Source organism: Lithobates pipiens, unplaced genomic scaffold (genome assembly GCF_037356315.1).
Source record: "Lithobates pipiens isolate NorthernLeopardFrog02 unplaced genomic scaffold, aLitPip1_a1.2 Scaffold_23, whole genome shotgun sequence".
NCBI lineage: Eukaryota > Metazoa > Chordata > Amphibia > Anura > Ranidae > Lithobates > Lithobates pipiens.
In genome coordinates, this window is record NW_027507785.1 from 256,734,183 (window position 1) to 256,755,155 (window position 20,973).

A 20,973-nucleotide genomic window follows, 5' to 3' on the forward strand; every position below is an offset into this window, starting at 1 on the left:
GTTTTCTCTACTTGAAATGTCTCTTTTAAGTTTAACAACCTCCTTCCCAGGTCTTTTCTGACACTTTGCTCCTACATGTAAAAATATACTTTTTGTGCTAGAAAATTACTTAGAACCCCCAAGCATTATATTTTTTTTAGCAGAGACTATAGAATAAAATGGTGGGTGTTGCAATATTTTATGTCACACAATATTTGTGCAGCGTTTTTTCAAAAACGGAAAACAAAACAGTAAAGTTAGCCTAATTTTTTTGTATAATGTGAAAGATGATCTTATGTCAAGTAAATAGATACCGAACATGTCACGCTTTAAAATAGCGTCTGCCTATGGAATGGCAGCAGACTACGGTACTTAAAAATCTCCATAGGTGACACTTTAAACGCCTTTACAGGTTACCAATTTAGAGTTGCACAGGAGGTCTGGTGCTAGAATTATTGCTCTCACTTTGATGTTTGCGACAATACCTCTCATGTGTGGTGCAATCACCATTTACATATGCATGTGGGAGTAATGTATGCATTCACATTTGCAGATAAGCATGGTGGGATGTTTTTTTTAAATTAATTTTATACAATTTGTTTTTACACTTTTTCTTTTTCATACTAACTTTATTGCTATCAATCCCTTCGGGTCTGGTATGGATTTTAAGGGTACCTCAACACTAAAATGTAAAAAAAAAATGGCGTGGGGTCCCCCTCAAAATCCATACCAGACCCTTATCTGAACATACCAGGCAGCTTGAGGACAAGGGCCTCATTCCCACAACCCTTACCCGGTGGTTGTGGGGGTCTGCGAGTGGGGGCTTATCGGAATCTGGAAGCTCCCTTTAACAAGGGGGTCCCCAGATCCCGCTCCCCCATGTGAATTTGTATGGGGTACATTGTACCCCTACCCATTCACCAAAATAAAGTGTCAAAACCTAAAAAAAACACAAAATACAGTTTTTGACAATTGCCTTATTAAAAAAGAAAAAAAAAGGTGTCCCATGATGCCCATCCATCTTCAATCACGCCACCCAACAGACACAAAAAAGAAAAAAATAGGAAACAAAAAAAAATGAAAAAATTCTGCCTCAATGAGAGGGCTCCCGCCAACTGGTGTCTTTTTCACTGTGACAACTGTTACATAGGCAAGGGTGGGGCCACCCGATGACTTAAATGGTTACATCACCGGCTTATGGTCAAGAGACAGAAGTCAGCGGACACCTCCCATCGAAGAGAAGCTTTTTTTTCTTCCATTTTTTCGGGTAAGTCGGGCAGCGTGATTGAAGATAGGTGGACATCGTGGGACACTTTTTTTTTTTTGTTAATAAAAGGAGTTGTTAAAAAACTGTCTTTTGTGTTTTTTACATTTTTGACACTTTTTTTGGTTAATGTTTAGGGGTACCCCTACCCATTCACATAGGGAGGTGGGATCTGGGGGCCCCCTTGTTTAAGGGGGCTTTCAGATTCTGATAAGCCCCCCACCCGCAGATCCCCACAACCACCAGGCCAGGGTTGTTGGGATGAGGCCCTTGACCCCCTCCCCATGTTGAGGGCAAGTGACCTTGTATGGTTCAGGAGGAGGGAGGCACTCGCTCATTCCCCCTTTCCTGGCCTGCCAGGCTTCTTGCTCGGATAAGGGTCTGGTATGGATATTGGGCGGGGGCAATTTTTTTCTTAAATTGGTGTGAAGTTCCCCTTAAAATATATACCAGACCCAAAGGGCGTGGTAGGGATTTTGGGGGGATCCCGTGCCATTTATTTTCTTAATTCTGCCATAGGGTTCTCTTTAACCACTTCAATACACTGTATTATATACTGTACACTTTACAGCCTTACAGTGCCTTGCGAAAGTATTCGGCCCCCTTGAACTTTTCAACCTTTTGCCACATTTCAGGCTTCAAACATAAAGATATAAAATTTTTATTTTTTGTGAAGAATCACCAACAAGTGGGACAAAATTGTGAAGTGGAACGAAATCTATTGGATTTTTGAAACTTTTTTAACTAATAAAAAAATGAAAAGTGGGGTGTGCAAAATTATTCGGCCCCCTTGCGTTAATACTTTATAGAGCCACCTTTTGCTGCGATTACAGCTGCAAGTCGCTTGGGGTATGTCTCTATCAGTTTTGCACATCGAGAGACTGAAATTCTTGCCCATTCTTCCTTGCAAAACAGCTCGAGCTCAGTGAGGTTGGATGGAGAACGTTTGTGAACAGCAGTTTTCAGCTCTTTCCACAGATTCTCGATTGGATTCAAGTCTGGACTTTGACTTGGCCATTGTAACACCTGGATACGTTTATTTGTGAACCATTCCTTTGTAGATTTTGCAGTATGTTTGTCTTGTTGGAAGATAAATCTCTGTCCCAGTTTCAGGTCTTTTGCAGACTCCAACAGGTTTTCATCCAGAATGGTCCTGTATTTGGCTGCATCCATCTTCCCCTCAATTTTAACCATCTTCCCTGTCCCTGCTGAAGAAAAGCAGGCCCAAACCATGATGCTGCCACCACCACCATGTTTGACAGTGGGGATGGCGTGTTGAGGGTGATGAGCTGTGTTGCTTTTACGCCAAACACATCGTTTTGCATTGTGGGCAAAAAGTTCGATTTTGGTTTCATCTGACCAGAGCACCTTCTTCCACATGTTTGGTGTGTCTCCCAGGTGGCTTGTGGCAAACTTTAGACGAGACTTTTTATGGATATCTTTGAGAAATGGCTTTCTTCTTGCCACTCTTCCATAAAGGCCAGATTTTTGCAGTGTACGACTGATTGTTGACCTATGGACAGACTCTCCCACCTCAGCTGTAGTTCTCTGCAGTTCATCCAGAGTGATCATGGGCCTCTTGGCTGCATCTCTGATCAGTCTTCTCCTTGTCTGTGCTGAAAGTTTAGAGGGACGGCCAGGTCTTGGTAGATTTGCAGTGGTCTGATACTCCTTCCATTTCAAAATGTTTGCTTGCACAGTGCTCCTTGGGATGTTTAAAGCTTGGGAAATCTTTTTGTATCCAAGTCCGGCTTTAAACTTCTCCACAACAGTATTACGGATTTGCCTGGTGTGCTCCTTGGTCTTCATGATGCTCTCTGCGCTTTCAACAGAACTCTGAGACTATCACAGAGCAGGTGCATTTATACAGAGACTTGATTACACACAGGTGGATTCTATTTATCACCATCAGTCATTTAGGACAACATTGGATCATTCAGAGATCCTCGCTGAACTTCTGGAGTGAGTTTGCTGCACTGAAAGTAAAGGGGCCAAATAATTTTTCACGCACCACTTTTCATTTTTTTATTTGCTAAAAAAGTTTAAAATATCCAATAGATTTCGTTCCACTTCACAATTGTGTCCCACTTGTTGGTGATTCTTCACAAAAAATTTAAATTTTATATCTTTATGTTTGAAGCCTGAAATGTGGCAAAAGGTTGAAAAGTTCAAGGGGGCCGAATACTTTAGCAAGGCACTGTATATAGTGCAGGGTGTGGACTTAGCCCCCTGAGCCATGATTGGCCAAAGGCACCCTGCCTTTGACCAATTATGGCTCTCACAGCAGAGCGTGCTGCGATTGGCCAAAGCATGCAGGTCAAGTGCATGCTTTGGCCAATCATCAGATGTCAATTCATTGTAAACTCGCAGTACATTATGGGGCATTCTGTGGCGCTCAAATTTGCCACGAACGCCCCTTATGTTTGGTTCAGTTTAGAACAAACAGACACCCGGTGTTCGAGTCAAACTTCTGTTCGATTCGAGCATCGGGCTCATCCCTAGTCATGAGATTGAACTGTGACTGTTTACCAGATAGGGTCCAGAGACCATATATTATAGCAACATGTATACTTTTCTGCAAGTTGCTATAATTTTTTTTTTATATATTTTACTGTTTTTCTGTTTTACCATACTTCCTTTGGACTGTGTCACATTTGAGCTTAATTTATATTTATAATATAATACAAAATACATGTATGAAACACCTTTTTACCTATTTTAAAACAGAAACGCCTTCCATGTGTCTTGAATGAGCTTGGACTGACAGATTTTGAATTTCTGGTAAGAGTGTTCTCCAAAATGTATTTAAATTAAATTAATGTTCATTCTTACAATTTAATTATTGAAACCTCTCCAGCAGGTTCTGTTGGAATTAAACTATAGATTAAAAAATCATAAGCATATAAGCAATGAACATTTTCTCTGGCTTTATAGGAACTGCACTAACAAAATTCAGCTTAAAGTGACAAAGTATATAATGATGCAACTTTTTTTTTGTTTTGTCAGGATTTTATTGCTGTGTGTGCCCCCATCAGGGATATCCCCCTTTCTCTATTTGCCCTTTTTATCATTATCATCGAAAGCGAAAGTAAAAGAAATCTTAAAATTTTGGCTTGACACCAGAACAGAAAAATATGGGAACTCTTCCAATGAGGACACTCTGGTGACATTCTGGGATTCCTTCACTTTGGAGGGATTTCTGCTCACTTCCTGTTCTGGCTTTGGGACAGGAAGTTAAGGGAAATCCCCCAAATGGGACACATATGGCAAAAAACTGGCAGGGGTTATAATCCTCACTCAGTCTATCCAAAATGCAAAAAAATGTTGCCTTCAGTTCTACTTTAAGAAAAAGCTGCTTAAAGAGATCTGTGCTTGCAAAGAAGAAAACAAAATACTTACCTATCCTGCTTCCCGTGAACACTGTATCCTGTACTGCACCCCTTGACAAGTATACATTGATCATTAGTACCCTTTGTGTATAAATGTTTACAAACAATAACTTGTGTTTTTAGAAAATACAAGGTAAGGTCTGTTTTATATCTGACTTGATTTGCTAAATATTGCACTGATGAAGTGGAGTTCGGGTGAAAAAAAAAAGAATTAAAAGTCAGCAGCTACAAAAAGTGTAGCTGCTGACTTTTATTAATAGGAAACTCACCTGTCCCATGGTCCAGAGATGCAAGCGCAAGAAGACCCTCTGTGATGTGTCCCAGAAGATTGCAGGAAGGGAGGGGGGAGAGGTGAACTTCCTTCCAGTGCTGCGGAGCCCCCGGAGAAAGTGTGAGTTGGATGCCTCTAAAAAGACGGTATCCGCCCCCCCCCCCCCAAAAAAAATTTGGCATGTCAGGGGGTCACCTGCACTTAAAGTGGAAGTTCCATTTTTGGGTGGAACTCCGCTTTATTAATGGATTATTTTTTACAATCCGGTGCATCCCCTTAAAAATGCTTGAAGTACATATTGGAGTACATATGGAACTGGTTCATAAGCTGTGCCCTAAACTGAGGAAATTATATATTTTTAAATTATTCTATGAGCCAGAATGAGATTTATACTTCCTGCCACCCTAAGCCAACTACCTTGTGCCCACTTACTGCAAATGACTGATTAACCTTATTATTATGCCAACAAGACCTGACCTCATAGCCATACAAGTCATACTGAGGGTAGGAGTGGAGAAGATGAACAAGACAGATCCTCAGACAGTACACCTAACACTGATGATTAAAGGATAAGGCAAACTCTCACCCTGCTCTGCTAGCAGTTCAGTTTTAGGTGTACTGACCCAATGTGGATGAATTGTAAGCACACAGTATGAAATGTGGCACTAAAATTCCCGAAAATTCCCATGGCTTGTTCTGACATGATCTAACTTGCACTCACCTGGGTTTTAGACCAGTTCACTCAGAGTAGTAGAAGAAATAATACCATATATACTCGAGTATAAGCCAAGTTTTTCAGCACATTTTTTATGCTGAAACCCACCCCCCAGCGTATACTCGAGTGAGGGTCCCACCTAGGAAAAAAAAAGTCCTGAATATGGAGCCGAAAAAGGGACTGGCCCGTCCCGCTAGATGCCACACATGTATCATCCAGACGTGCCCCTGTCAGTTTCCTCTCCCTCCTGCTCTTCCCACAAGTGTCATGTGCAGCCTCTGCAGTGCCTGGTAGCGTGATGTCATGCTATGTGTCAGAGATCTGAATCGCCATGCAGCCACTGATGTCCTGCCTCCTAGACAGCCTCTTGTGATGGACGGCACACTGATCCAATGCTAAGAATCCTTGTGCCATGTGTCATAGGAGGCGGGACATCCTTACATCAGTAGCACGGCAATTCAGATCCAACTCTGACACACAGCATGACATCACACTTACCAGGCACTGGCAGGCTGTACCTCATGGGCACTGGTAAGCTGTACCTGATGGGGACTGGTAGACTGTACATGATAGGCACTGGCAGGCTGTACCTCATGAACACTGGCAGGTTGTACATGATGGGCACTGGTAGGCTATACATGATGGGAACTGGTAGGCTGTACATGATGGGCACTGGTAGGCTGTACATGATGGGCACTGGCAGGCTGCATGTCATGGGCACTGATAGGCTGTACATGATGGGCACTGGCAGGGTGCATTTCATGGGCACTGGTAGAATGTATATTATGAGCCACCCTAGGCTTATACTCAAGTCAATACATTTTCCCAGTTTTTTGTAGTAAAAGTAGGTGCCCCAGCTTATATTCGGGTCGGCCTATACGTGAATATATACGGTACTTGTGTGCATTGCGCTGTTGGCAGAAAATGAGTTGCAGGAATCTGGAGCAGTGGATTAACATCAAATTTTGCATGGAAATTGGCAAAAGTGCAAATAAAAATTTAGCTTTGTTACAACAAGCTTATGGTGATAATTCCATGAAAAAAAATCTATTGTTTTTGAATGGTATGGGCAGTTTAAGGAGGAAAATTTAGCAAATCGCTTATGGCAAGAAAGCTTTGAAAAAGACTTAACTGCTCCCTCCAACAGATTGTTAAAATGACAGTTTTCGGATGTCTCTGTAAATTACATAACTGTCTTTTTCATTCCCCCTCCCCCCTGGTACTTTTCAGTAGAGTAAAGGGAAATATCTTTACCTATATTAGTCATTCTTTAACAACCTTTTTCCTACTGTCACAGCAAGAAGCTCCAAGACAGAGCACCACTGCACTAACAATGCCAAAGTTAATGCCGTAAATAATTCTCCAAAAAATCATAGCAATTATAATTAAATATTAAAAAAAAATAATAATAAAATATACAGCAAAGATGTAAAGCTGTAAACATGTTAAAAAATTATACTTTGTATTAACCTCTAAAACAGTTTTAGGATTTCACTAATTTATTTGTTTTATTTAAGGAACAATCCCTGGGATCACTCAGTCAGGAACATCTTCAGAGACTGCTTGGAGAGCTACTCCTTCTTACTGGGGTAAAATGTTTTGTTGGTTTGTGATTTATACTGTATATTCATTCCTCATTCTGCTGTATACAGCTAATTACATTGGGTGAACTGTACAGTGGGATTGAGAAAAGCAGCCAGGAATCAAAGAACACTTTTTAAGTTATATTTTCCTGAATAAAAATTCCACCTTCCTGAATAAAAATTAAACTACTTTACAGCTAAAGGAAAAAGAAACTTGTAACCTCTTTATTATGTTGTTTACAGCTGCAAAAATGTATCAGTATAAATACAATATTTCTCTTATTAAATAGCTTTACCACAGTGTATTAATTATCTTGTTTGATATTTATTATAGAAAGACCCAGTGGTTAGCAGTGCATTATGTCTCCTGGTAAGTTTGGAATGCATTCCTTTGTAAATACGGGTTTTCAATTTGGGTTTGGCTAAATCATATACATATACAAAGTATAATCATTTCTTTAAGTGCAAATTATCTACAGCAACAGTAAGTAGTGATCAAAGATAAAGTTCACTCTAACAATAACAATTGCGTTATAAGTGAGGGTGAAAAATTTATTTTGTCCAACCTTTATGTTAACTATTACATTCCACTACACCTACACAGAACTACTCTGGTCTAAACCAAATCTTCTCCATAACTCTGTAGAAATCTCTAAATCTAAACTGTCAATAATTCTAATTTCTAAAGCTACACTAGCTACTAATACACAAATATGCTGATCTCCTAAATCAGACCCCTCACAAGGGTTTATTGTCTGTGTCTGCCCTGCTTAAGGCTGCATTCACACTACAGCATTTTGAATTGCTGGTGGATTTGCCACAAATCTGCCTGCGATTTAAAAGGGCCGATTTGTGGATGACAAATTGCGGGACTCGCATTTGAGTTGCCATTCATTTGAATGACACCTCAAATCGTGGTGCGACTCTGCAAATTTGTCATTCACACATCAGCACTTTCAAATCCCAGGCAGATTCATGGCAAATCTGCCCGTCATTCAAAATTTTTTAGTGTGAATGCAGTCTTAGGGTCATGAAAAGAATACTGCCATGAAAATGACTTACATTGAAACCAGCAAAGCGTTAAAGCCTAACCCCAGCTTTCTCTCACTTTAAAATAATTAGTTTGGATCAAGCAGGCCTAAGCAAACCATTATCTTAACTAACAGATCCACACACTGTCAGCGCTGTATAAACTGTATGAAACATCAGTTATATACAGTATACAGCGCTGTGTTCCAGCAGCAGTGCTAGGACTTCCTATCCCACTCCCGGAACAAAATTGAGTTTGGATGAGTGCTGCTCAGCTATTCACATGAAACTTTGTATTTTCTGAATGAATAGAAGGCTTCCTCTGATTGCCAGTGGTGGAGAGGCAGGCTGATGATGTCATGATCTTCACCCCAACCAATCACAGGGAGCTTTGTACTCAGAAAATACAAAGCAATGCTCAGCTAAATTCAATTCTGTTCCAGGAGCCTGATGGAAAGTCCCTTTTGCACTACCCGAACACAACGCTATATACTATATGAATCTGATGCCACATACAGTTCATACAGGACTTCCAGCTGGCCCATCTCTTAGTGAAGGTGATAGTTTATTTGGACCATCCTGATTTAAAGTGACAGAAGGCTAACATTTGGCTTTATTATACATAACGACAGCATTCAATATATAAATTCAGATTCATTTTACATTCATGTTTAACCCCTTTACTGCCAACAACATGTGGCATATGTTGGTATCAGCAGGGTGTTTTGTATACACACACACACGCATCAAATCTTTTATATTTTACCAGAAGATTGGGTAATATATTGCATTTGTGTGAACTAAAATAAAACGGGGTTCATTTTTTCCTTGAAATAAAAAAGTTGTTATACTTACCTTCTCTGTGCAATGGTTTTGCACATAGAGGCCACAGCCTCCTCTTCTGGGGTCCCCCTCCAGTGCTCTCAGAAACTAGCTGGGCTGTGTACATCTATAGACACATACAGCACAGCTTGGTCCACTCCCCGCTCCCTCACAGTGTTTATCTGATAACAGCAGGAGCCAAAGGCTCTCCTGTGAGGAGATAGAGAGAGAGAGAGAGAGAGAGAGACTGAGAGAGAGAGAGCAGTGCTGGATCAAGATAGAATTCAGATATTTCATGGGACTGGGGGGACATGATCATGAAATGCTTTTTACCTTAATGCAGAGAATACTTAACTGTAGTGTACAACTTTAACTTTAGTGTATTTTTATGGAAAATTTGCATTTGATAAACCTTTGTACTAATGTTGTGTGACATAAAAAATTGGAGCTACCACTATTTTGTTCTCCAGATTCTCTGTTTATAGAAAATTCTTTGGGGGTTTTAACTAATCTTAAGGCCTAAAATGTTTTGAATGTGTGCAAAAAAAGTGCAAAAACAGCTCTGGCCCTGGATTAAATGAAACAAACCTGATGCCTATCAAATACAAACTTTATCAGCTCCTACAGAATTGGTTCAGAGTAGCAAAACAAAACCCCCTGGGAAACGGTTGCTATTTCCACAGAGGAGAAAAATTTCTTTCTTGAAGCACCAAGGGCAGTTGGATCAAATCCCTGGGCCAAAATATTACTGCCGTTAGTTTTGACTTTTGTAGTTGCAAAAATATCATTTATTCTTTTTTTAAATTCAATTTTCATGTCATTATTATTCATACAGTAAAGCATTACACAGCTTACACCCTTACTGTAAAGAAATTCTTTATAAACTAATGATAAAATCTCCTTTCCTCCATACACAACGGATGTCCCCTTGTACTTTGTAAAGTCCTTATAATAAAAAGGCAATTCACCAATGTGTTTTTTCACTTTTGACATATATAAATGTTTTACTTAAATTACTCCCAACATTTTTTTCAAGCCAAGGATACTCAAGTGTCCAATATTTAGGGGGAATGCTTCAGCAGTCCCACTATTGTTATTCGTTTTTTATATTTATTATTCATCATCATCATCTTTTTAATTTTGGCTCTGCGTAACATCTGCATACTTTCAGCTATTAAAGCCATTCAACTTTTAAAACGTTCAGCTCTTTCAGCTGATGTGTGCACTTCTTCAACTTTTTTCCTACTATTTATACTTTTTAAAATATTAAGCTTTTTAACACTTTTTTAACATTTAAGTCAATGAGAGCATGCTCTTAATCCTTAAAATCTTCCGCTGCCAAAAGTTTCAGCTCCTTTATACTTTCACCTACAGACGCCAAACAAACTTTAAATGTTCACAACATATTCGGCTATCTGGCTATATCTTTTCAATTTGATATCTTTTACAGTTTTTGTGAAAAGCTGTTTAAGTTTAGTGATCATTTCAGAAAATGTCATTAAATTTAGGGCATCCAGGCTTTTGTTGTCTGTTTTGTTTCCATGGTTACCAACACTTCTTATACACAGTGATGGGCAGTGGAGGAGAGCACAGACACACCATGTACTGATTTATAATAGAGGAATATGATGGGCAGTTTTGATGGGGGCAATATGATGGGGCAGTTTTGATGCTATTCAGCATTCCCACGCATTTTCTCCAGGAAATGCATTTTCTAGTCCTGTTCACGGTAAGATTTTCCATATCTTTTAGAGCTCTTTCATCTGGGCGGCAGTAAAAATAGAATGTTAAACTGCGGTTTAACTACTCCCCTGGCCACCCACCTAAATAATAACATTGTAGCCAAATAGGGGGTGTATACATGCTGTTGCTGTGGCCATTTTAACTCAGCTTACAGTTGACATCGCCTGTGAACTGTACTGTTGAGGTCAATGTGAGCCCTCTGCAATCGTGGGCCCAATGCTTTACTTATGATTGCTGTGCAGTTTTTAATACAACTACCCTCCTTTGATATAAAAAACAGACATTCGGGAGGTAGCAGGATTGCCTGCCAGTCACTGCTATACCACCCTTGGAAAAGTGATCCACTGCAGATCGCTTCTCAGAGGGCAGTATGCACTGACACCAGTGCAAAACCTTTATGTGTTTTGTTGCCTGCCTCTGTATTCAGTTTCTTGTCTTTATTAAACAATAGTACCTAAAATGTGATCATAAAGCATAACTACTGCCTTAATCAATAAAGGGCAATGCAATTCCCTTGGTTTATGTGCTTAATGCTATAATAACATTAATTTGCTATTTAACTGACCATGCTATCATTCTGCCAAAATCTTTCAGTAACATCTAGTATTCTGAATTAAAGTGCTATTAAACGCAAAAGAAAACATTTATTGTATTGCAGCTTACCAATTCCCAGATGTAATGGTTGCATTCGTTTTCTTTTTTTAGAATTTCTTTCCTTTATTTTCATCAGGTGATCTTGCTAGTAAATCTGTTAATTTTCAACATAACAAGCTATCCTACAGATGTAGCAGTTAGAGGATTGAAACAACCCATATAACACTGACAGGGGTGCATGCAATGATCACATTTTTATTTATGTAGAACCTTTATCCCAAAGGGAAAAAAACTGTTTGCTTAAACTATGTATATTTTAACAGCCCATATTTTGCAAGCCTGACATGAAGAAATATGGTTTTCTATCAACAGTTAATGCTTATATATATATATTTTTTTCTTCCCAAGACCGACAATACACCAATCGGTATATCAATTTAGGCTGGAAACTACGTACTGCATTAATTACCATGTGGTAGGTTTATTATTATATATATTATTTAATACATCTACCAGGATTTTACTGCAAGGAAATAAGAGAAAAGGACTTAATAATTAAATCCGACTTTTCATCTTACGGGAACCTGTGAGGTCAGAAATATGAGGACTGCTAATGCTGACTTGGTATTTAAAGCGGGACCGCACTGCAGAAAAAATATTAAAAGCCAGCAGCTACAAATACTGCAGCTGCTGACTTTTAATAAATGGACACTCACCTGTCCCAGGGTCCAGCGATGCCGGCAGCTGAGGCCGATCGATCGCTCGGCTCTCGGCTGCTGCCGCCACCATTCTAGGTGAGGGAATCAGGAAGTAAAGCGAAGCGGCTTCACTTCCCGGTTCCCTACTGCGCATGCGCGAGTCGTGCAGCGCAATAGGAATTGTCTGCGCTGTCTCTGGGACCCGTGTGTGTCCTAGCAGACAGCATGCAGGGACAGGAAGAGGGAGTCTATGCCCGGAAGTGGGTGTAAATACCTGTCTTTGACAGGTATCTGCACCCCCCTCCCCCTGAAAGGTGCCAATTGTGACACCGGAGGGGGGGAGGGTTCCGATCAGCGGAAGTTCCTATCATCATCTAATTGTTCCCCTCAAACTGTAATAAAAAAGTATATTACTTAAAGACAAACTGTCACAATATCCATTCAGGGCAAAGTGACATTTGCTATGCAAAGGGACTTCCCCAGCACACTGATACTCACCTTGCCTCCCTCTCCACTTCTTCCTCTATCACAGCTGGCTCCGCAATCCTCCATGTCTGACGCTAGGGGAAGCAGTGACATCACTCCTCTGTAATGATTCATTGCTAGACCCAAGCACTGTCACTGTAGAACAGGGATATGCAATTAGCGGACCTCCAGCTGTTGCAGAACTACAATTCCCATGAGGCATAGCAAGATTCTGACAACCACAAGCATGACACCCAAGGGCAGAGGCATGATGAAACTTGTAGTTATGCAACAGCTGGAGGTCCGCTAATTGCATATGCCTGCTGTAGAAGGTCACATCCCTCATACCCATAAGCACAGGAGATGTTCACTGGCTGATAGCAGGTTAAGTGGTTGAGGGTAGGTGGAGTGATGACACGGTAAGTAACAATGCATCAGAGAGGTCATCTATCTCTTTACCCCTGAATAAATATTTCCCAGCATCCAGACTTTTTATTGCAGAGACATACTGGGGGGAGATTTAGTAAAACTGGGACACACATAATCTGGTGCAGCTGTGCATAGTAATCAGCTTCTAATTTAAGCATGTTCATTTAAAGGGTAGCTCCACTTTTGTGGGAAAAAAACAGATAAAAAAAATAATATAGCATATATAGTTGTGACACAAGTCATGTTTTAATTGAATGTTATTAAAACTGACCTTTCCCTTTCAATCTGCAGCACTGAAATTTTCTGTAAAATGCAATATGGCTACCTGGAGGTGTTCTGTGCACAGATGGTGTACAGAATGCCCCCAAGAAATGTAATTTCCTGATTGTGTGATTGGCTCACTGACTTTACCAGACATCTGTACAAAGTCACAAGTTAGATTATAAGCATTCCCTGCAACAAATAGGTAATTTTCTGCGTGAAACTCTCAAAGGGAAATTGTGTTAAAGGGATATAGGCCCTGCAGCCTTCCTCATTAGAGTCCTGCAGGTGCAGCAGCTGATTGATATTTACAAAACTGCTTCCATACAGATTTCATACAGACACAGACAAACAAATAGCAATTTACTCAGAACAACAAAAGGTAGGAATCTGCAACAAAGTTTGTTAAAATCCCTGCAATATACATAGATCACCCAGAGGGAAATGTTTTTTTTTCCTCAACAAAAGGGGAGTTACTCTTTAAGCTTTGACAATAAAACTTAGAAGCTGATTGGTGGCTATGCACAGCTGCATCAGATTCTGTGTACAGCAATTTTAGTAAATTCCACTATGTCTCTTCTTCTATAAAACATACCTGCCTGCTCACAAACTTCCTTTGAATGTACAGCTCAGTATACTTCCTCAGCATTCCTCAGTGCTGAAAATAATTCATGCCTGTGCATGTGTGTGGGAATTATATCATCCTGGCCCAGCCAATCACGTGATTGAAGATGGCAAACTTTGTAGAAGATCAGGTGAGGATGTCATTGCTGGTGAGGGAGTTCCTGGACAACATTGGAGCAGAGGTAAGTATTGGAGACATAAGTTCCCTTTAACAAAGATTCCAATATCAGAACATGATAAGGTTTAAAACTTTATTTTAATGAATGCTAATTCTCAGATTCCATCAATAAATGTGAAATGATACCGGTATTTATGCAGTTAGCAACGCAGTAACTTTGTACAAACAACTTTTTAAAGTGATACCTTTAGGTGCATGACTTAGATGTCTGAGTTTGTATTAATGATCTAAACTGTTGATTTCTGGTATTTCTCCTGGCCAACTGAGTTCCAGTCTGACACTAGCACTAGTTCTCTCCACCCAGTACTCTCATGCATAGTATACCACCATGGGCTGTCCTGAGATGGTTGTTTTATAGCTAAAAGCTGACATCATCTTTTTGAACTCATTGCTGTAAAAAAATCAACTCTTCATGCAAAAATAGTTGTTCCTCTTACATTGCTTGCTGTATTAGGGCCCGTTGCTGACACTTTTCATAAGATCTCAGTGTATTTGAAGCAGCACTGATTGGTAAAAAGGGTTCTTTATATCTAAAAACTATGGAGTCGATTTACTAAAACCGGGGAGTGCAAAATCTGGTGCAGCACTAGAAACCAATCAGCTTACATTTTTTCAAAGCTTAATTGAACAAGCTAAAGTTAGAAGCTGATTGGCTACCACGCACAGTTTCACCAGATTCTGTACACTCCAGTTTTATTAAATGAACCCCCATGTGACTGTTTTATATTCAGGTTCTGACAATGTCTTTAAAACACTTTGTAGTAGAATTTGCCCTCATTGTTCTGCTAGAGTTTGTGAGATCAGTGCTAGTTACTATGCTGCCCAAAAATATATTTTTGACATGACCACTTCAGAGGTTAAGCCAATGTTCATGCTACTTACAATCCAAATGACCAAAAATGGTGAGGGAGGTAGTAGGAGCAGTATTGATGAGCAGACTGCACATGCAGCACATAGTAGCTCTTCCTTCTTATTTCCAGACATTGAATAGTCTCATACTTCCACAATAGTCATCTTTGTTCAGCACATCACATATTCGTGCTTACAGTTGCAGGGAAGCCACAAGACTATGACATTGTGACATCAAGCCAGGGCAGCTTCCAAAGGAAGAGCCATTTGAAACCAGAAAGCAAAAAAAAGCATTCATTCCTCTGGGTGATGCCATTATCACAGGACTTGGGGTTGTGCTGGATTTGGGTGAGAGCATTGCACCTGGTCAAACAGGTTGACCTACTCAGTGTAAATCAGATTTGGTTTCTAAGCAGGATGGCACAAAATATGAGACAATTACTAATGCCTGGGAAATGCCTCATGGTATTGAGGAGGAAGAGGGGACATCTGGGGGTAAAAGGAAGAGAAACACGTACAGTGATGTATATGATAAAAGAAAGGAAAGGGGAGGCCGAAAGGCCTGGTAATTTCATAGTTACATAGTTACATAGTTACATAGTTAGTCAGGTTGAAAAAAGACACAAGTCCATCCAGTTCAACCAAAAATAAAAAAAAATAAAAATATATATATATATATATATGAAATAAATATACCATCCCTTATACCCAATTCTATACCCACAGTTGATCCAGAGGAAGGCAAAAAACCCCAGCAGAGCATGATCCAATTTGCTAAAGCAGGGGAAAAAATTCCTTCCTGATCCCCCGAGAGGCAATCGGATTTTCCCCGGATCAACTTTACCTATAAATTTTAGTACCCAGTTATATTACGTACACTTAGGAAATAATCCAGGCCTTTCTTAAAGCAATCTACTGAGCTGGCCATGACCACCTCTGCAGGGAGTCTATTCCACATTTTCACAGCCCTTACTGTGAAGAAACCTTTCCGTATTTGGAGATGAAATCTCTTCTCCTCTAGACGTAAAGAGTGCCCCCTTGTCCTCATTGTTGACTGTAAAGTGAATAACTCGACACCAAGTTCCCTATATGGACCCCTTATATATTTGTACATGTTTATCAAATCCCCCCTTAATCTCCTCTTATCAAGAGAGAATAAATTCAGTTCCTCTAATCTTTCCTCATATCTGAGCTCCTCCATGCCTCTTATCAGTTTGGTTGCCCTTCTCTGCACTTTCTCCAGTTCCCCGATATCCTTTTTTGAGAACTGGTGCCCAAAACTGAACGGCATATTCCAGATGAGGTCTTACTAATGATTTGAACAGGGGCAAAATTATGTCTCTCTCTCTGGAGTACATACCTCTCTTAATACAGGAAAGGACTTTGCTCGCTTTGGAAACCGCAGCTTGGCATTGCATGCTATTATTGAGCTTATGATCTACCAAAACCCCCAGATCCTTCTCCACTATGGATTCCCCCAGTTGTACTCCCCCTAGCGTGTATGATGCATGTATATTCTTAGCCCCCAAGTGCATAACCTTACATTTCTCAACATTAAACCTCATCTGCCACATAGTCGCCCAATTTGACAGAGCATCCAGGTCGGCTTGTAAATTGGTGACATCCTGTAAGGACGTTATTGCACTGCATAGCTTGGTGTCATCTGCAAAGACGGAAATGTTACTCTTGATCCCAGACCCAATATCATTTATAAAGATATTAAAAAGCAAGGGTCCCAGCACTGAACCTTGGGGTACACCACTCATAACCTTAGACCATTCAGAGTAAGAATCATTAACCACTACTCTCTGAATTCTGTCATTAAGCCAGTTTTCTATCCATCTACAAACTGATGTTTCCAAACCTGTAGACTTTACCTTACACATGAGCCGTGTGTGGGGAACTGTATCGAACGCTTTTGCAAAATCCAAATATATCACGTCCACCGCCACCCCTCTGTCCAAGGTTTTACTTACCACCTCATAAAAAGAAATCAGGTTTGTCTGACAACTCCTGTCTTTCATGAATCCATGCTGTCTGTTGCTCAAAATATTTTTTTCCTGCAAGAACTCGTCTATGTGGTCTTTTATTAATCCCTTCAGTATCTTCCCAACTATAGAAGTTAAACTAACGGGTCTATAATTACTTGGTAAAGACTTTGTTCCCTTTTTAAATATAGGCACCACATTGGCCCTGCGCCAATCCAGTGGTACTATTCCTGTCATTAATGAGTCCCTAAAAATTAGATACAATGGCTTCGAGATTACAGAGCTCAATTCTTTTAGAATCCGTGGGTGGATGCCATCAGGTCCAGGTGCTTTATCCACCTTTATTCTGTCCAAATATTTCTGGACCATATCACTTTTGAGCCATTGTGGATTTGGGGCTGCGTCACTACCACCCCCATTATGGACATGAGCTCCCCCATGCTCCTTTGTATACACAGAGCTGAAGAAAGTATTTAATAAGTTAGCCTTCTCTTTGTCCCCAGTCACCCACTCCAGATTATTTTGCAAAGGGCCTACATGCTCAGACTTAACCTTTTTACTATTAATATATTTGAAGAATTTTTTGGGGTTTGTCCTACTGTCTTTTGCAATCTGTCTTTCATTCTGAATTTTTGCATCCTTGATTTCCTTTTTACATATTCTGTTATATTCCTTGTAACATTTAAATGACACTAGCGTTCCTTTTTGGGAGATTGATGATGAAGAGGGTTTTAGATTCAATATTCATGAATTTCCAGAGGAGCAAATATTTCAATAATATCTCATATGAATAGATGCTGTGTTATAAGACTACGAGGTTCTTTCTCATACATATTACTGTATATTGTTAACAAGACATCCACTTTTAAATGTATTGAATTTAATCCAATTACTGATCAAAACACTTCCCAGAGTCATATCTCCAACTCTGTATATTCTTCTTGTCATGTTTTTATGTGCATATAAGAGATACATATAAAGTATTCTTAATGCTGCACTACTGAATGCATTATATTTATTTGTTTATTGATATGGCTAATTTAAATTTCTTTTTAGGTGCATTTTGAACTTCAAACGCAACAAATAGGACAGCATGAATGAAAAATACAAAAAAAAATATAAAATTAAATCAATGATTTTTTTCTGAATTTCTTACATTTCCATGTGCCACAAAACTCTTAACTCTATCTTTATTCTCTAATCAATAAACTTTATCCAAATCAATGAATTGTGTGCAGTTGTGTTATTTTTACCAAGACTATATAGAATATGGTGTATAAAGTTTGGGAAGGATAACTTCTGGCGCTTTTGGTATAAGTTATTGTACTATAATTTGGTGTCATTTAAATTACCTTTTAAATAAATAAAAAAAATTAAAATCTTGCCTAACGTCTCTCTCAGCATTTGCCCTTAGGCCGCGTACACACGCGGGGACTGTTCGCTCAACTTTGTTCGTCAAACAGTTTCAGCGGACAGTCCGCTCAAAATTAGCATGGACGGACTTGGCCACACACGACGAACGAACAGTTCGCTGAAACCGTGCGCGATGACGTATGTCACGTACGACGGGACTAGAAATAGGAGGTCCAAGGCACAGCAAAGCACCCTTTGGGCTCCTTCTGCTGACTTTGCGTTAGTAGAAGTTTGGTTAGAGACGATTCGCGCTTTTCAGACTTCAGCTTAATTTGTCCGTTCGCTGCGGCGCAGTCTACCTGTGAGGTTTGTATCTGTCTTTCGGTACGCGTGGATCAGTTGTACCTGTTATTAGGCACTTCTGGTCCGCTCGTTTCTGGGTTTCAGGTCGTTCTTCATAGGTCTGGCTGTTCTTCAGTGCGTTCAGTTGAGCTTGTCTGTCCAGCCGACCGTTTCAAAGCCATGGAGTGTGGACGTACTCGGGAACGAGTTCGTGCTATATGGGGGCTTGGTGTTGGGGTTAATACTTTGACCCGAGCCCAGTCTGTGAACAGGGTGAGGAGGAGTTCATGGACAAAGAATTGGTTGCGCCAGCTTGACCAATTCTCGCATATGTCTTTACTCCATGAGATCCGTGAGAATAATCCTGATGATTTCAGGAATTATCTCAGGATGACGGACCCCGTTTTTCACCGTCTGCTGGCTTTGCTGACCCCTTATATCAGCAGGCAGGATACCTGCATGCGGCAAGCCATCACTCCGGAGCAGAGGCTCGTCGCCACGTTGCGCTACTTGGCGACAGGGAGAAGCCTTCAGGACCTCAAGTTCTCGACAGGCATCTCCCCCCAGGCTCTGGGGATCATTATTCCAGAGACCTGTTCTGCCATTATTCGGGTCCTGCAGAAGGAATATATGAAGGTAAGTTTGTTCTTTTAATATTGCATTGTATGTTTGTATTAATTTCATCATGACTTTTAATATCCATGACAGGAATATGATGTGAATGTCCCCTTTATATGAATGCATGCAATTTTTTTTTTTTTTGTGTCATTTTTTTTTCTTTAAATGTTTTTTTTTTTTTTTTCTTTAAATGTTTTTTTTTTTTTTTTTTGTGTCATTTTTTTTTCTTTAAATGTTTTTTTTTTTGTGTCATTTTTTTTAGCTTTTTACCTTTTTTGTGTATACACCCTGTGTGTGGGGAGAGAGAGAGAGAGAGAGAGAGAGAGATAGAGAGATAGAGAGAGAGAGATAGAGAGAGAGAGAGAGATATAGAGAGAGAGAGATATAGAGAGAGAGATATAGAGAGAGAGATATAGAGAGAGAGATATATAGAGAGATATATAGATATATAGAGAGAGATATATAGATATATAGATATATAGAGAGAGATATATAGATATAGATATATAGAGAGAGATATATAGAGAGAGATATATAGAGAGAGATATATAGAGAGAGATGATATATAGATATAGATATATAGAGAGAGATATATAGAGAGAGATAGATATATAGATATAGATATATAGATATAGATATATAGATATAGATATATAGATATAGATATATAGATATAGAGAGATATATAGATATAGATATATAGAGAGAGATATATAGATATAGATATATAGAGAGAGATATATAGAGAGAGATATATAGATATATAGATAGAGATATGGATTGTCAACTCATTAATTATTCCCCCCACTCAAATTTGTTTCATGTGTTGTATACTTAGTAATTAGTCCCCCACCCCACTCAAATTTGTTTCATGTGTTGTATACTTAGTAATTAGTCCCCCCCCCCCACTCAAATTTGTTTCATGTGTTGTATACTTAGTAATTAGTCCCCCACCCCACTCAAATTTGTTTCATGTGTTGTATACTTAGTAATTAGTCCCCCCCCCCACCCCACTTACCCACCTAATTTATGTCCCCTGGTCCATCAGAGGGCTGATTAATCTGTGAATTGGTCCGCCTACTTTTTTTTTTTTTTGTGCCTTTTTTTTTTCTTTAAATGTTTTTTTTTTGTGTCATTTTTTTTTTCTTTAAATGTTTTTTTTTTTTTTGTGTCATTTTTTTTTAGCTTTTTACCTTTTTTGTGTATACACCCTGTGTGGAGAGAGAGAGAGATATATAGAGAGAGATATATAGAGAGAGATATATAGAGAGAGATATATAGAGAGAGATATATAGAGAGAGATATGGATTGTCAACTCATTAATTATTCCCCCCACTCAAATTTGTTTCATGTGTTGTATACTTAGTAATTAGTCCCCCCCCCACTCAAATTTGTTTCATGTGTTGTATACTTAGTAATTAGTCCCCCCCCCACTCAAATTTGTTTCATGTGTTGTATACTTAGTAATTAGTCCCCCCCCACTCAAATTTGTTTCATGTGTTGTATACTTAGTAATTAGTCCCCCCCCCCCCCACCCCACTTACCCACCTAATTTATGTCCCCTGGTCCATCAGAGGGCTGATTAATCTGTGAATTGGTCCGCCTACTTTTTTTTTTTTTTTCTTGGCAGAAAACAAATTAGCAAGATTTCTGTTTAACTGTTGTTCCAAAATGTTTTTGAATTTTATTTGTTATGAATTGTTTTTATTTAATGACTAATTTTTTTTTTTTTTGTTTCATGTGTTTGACTCCCCAGCTTCCTTCAACGCCACAGGAATG

At 39.4% G+C, this 20,973-nt stretch overlaps 1 long non-coding RNA gene across 1 annotated transcript; it reads left to right on the forward strand.

Moving 5' to 3' along the window:
• The first annotated feature begins 11,805 nt into the window (after positions 1–11,805).
• Positions 11,806–18,105, forward strand: LOC143927034 (uncharacterized). The gene is made up of 2 exons (XR_013262217.1): positions 11,806–11,864; positions 17,938–18,105. It is a non-coding gene; the product is annotated as an uncharacterized LOC143927034 (long non-coding RNA).
• The last annotated feature ends 2,868 nt before the right edge of the window (positions 18,106–20,973 follow it).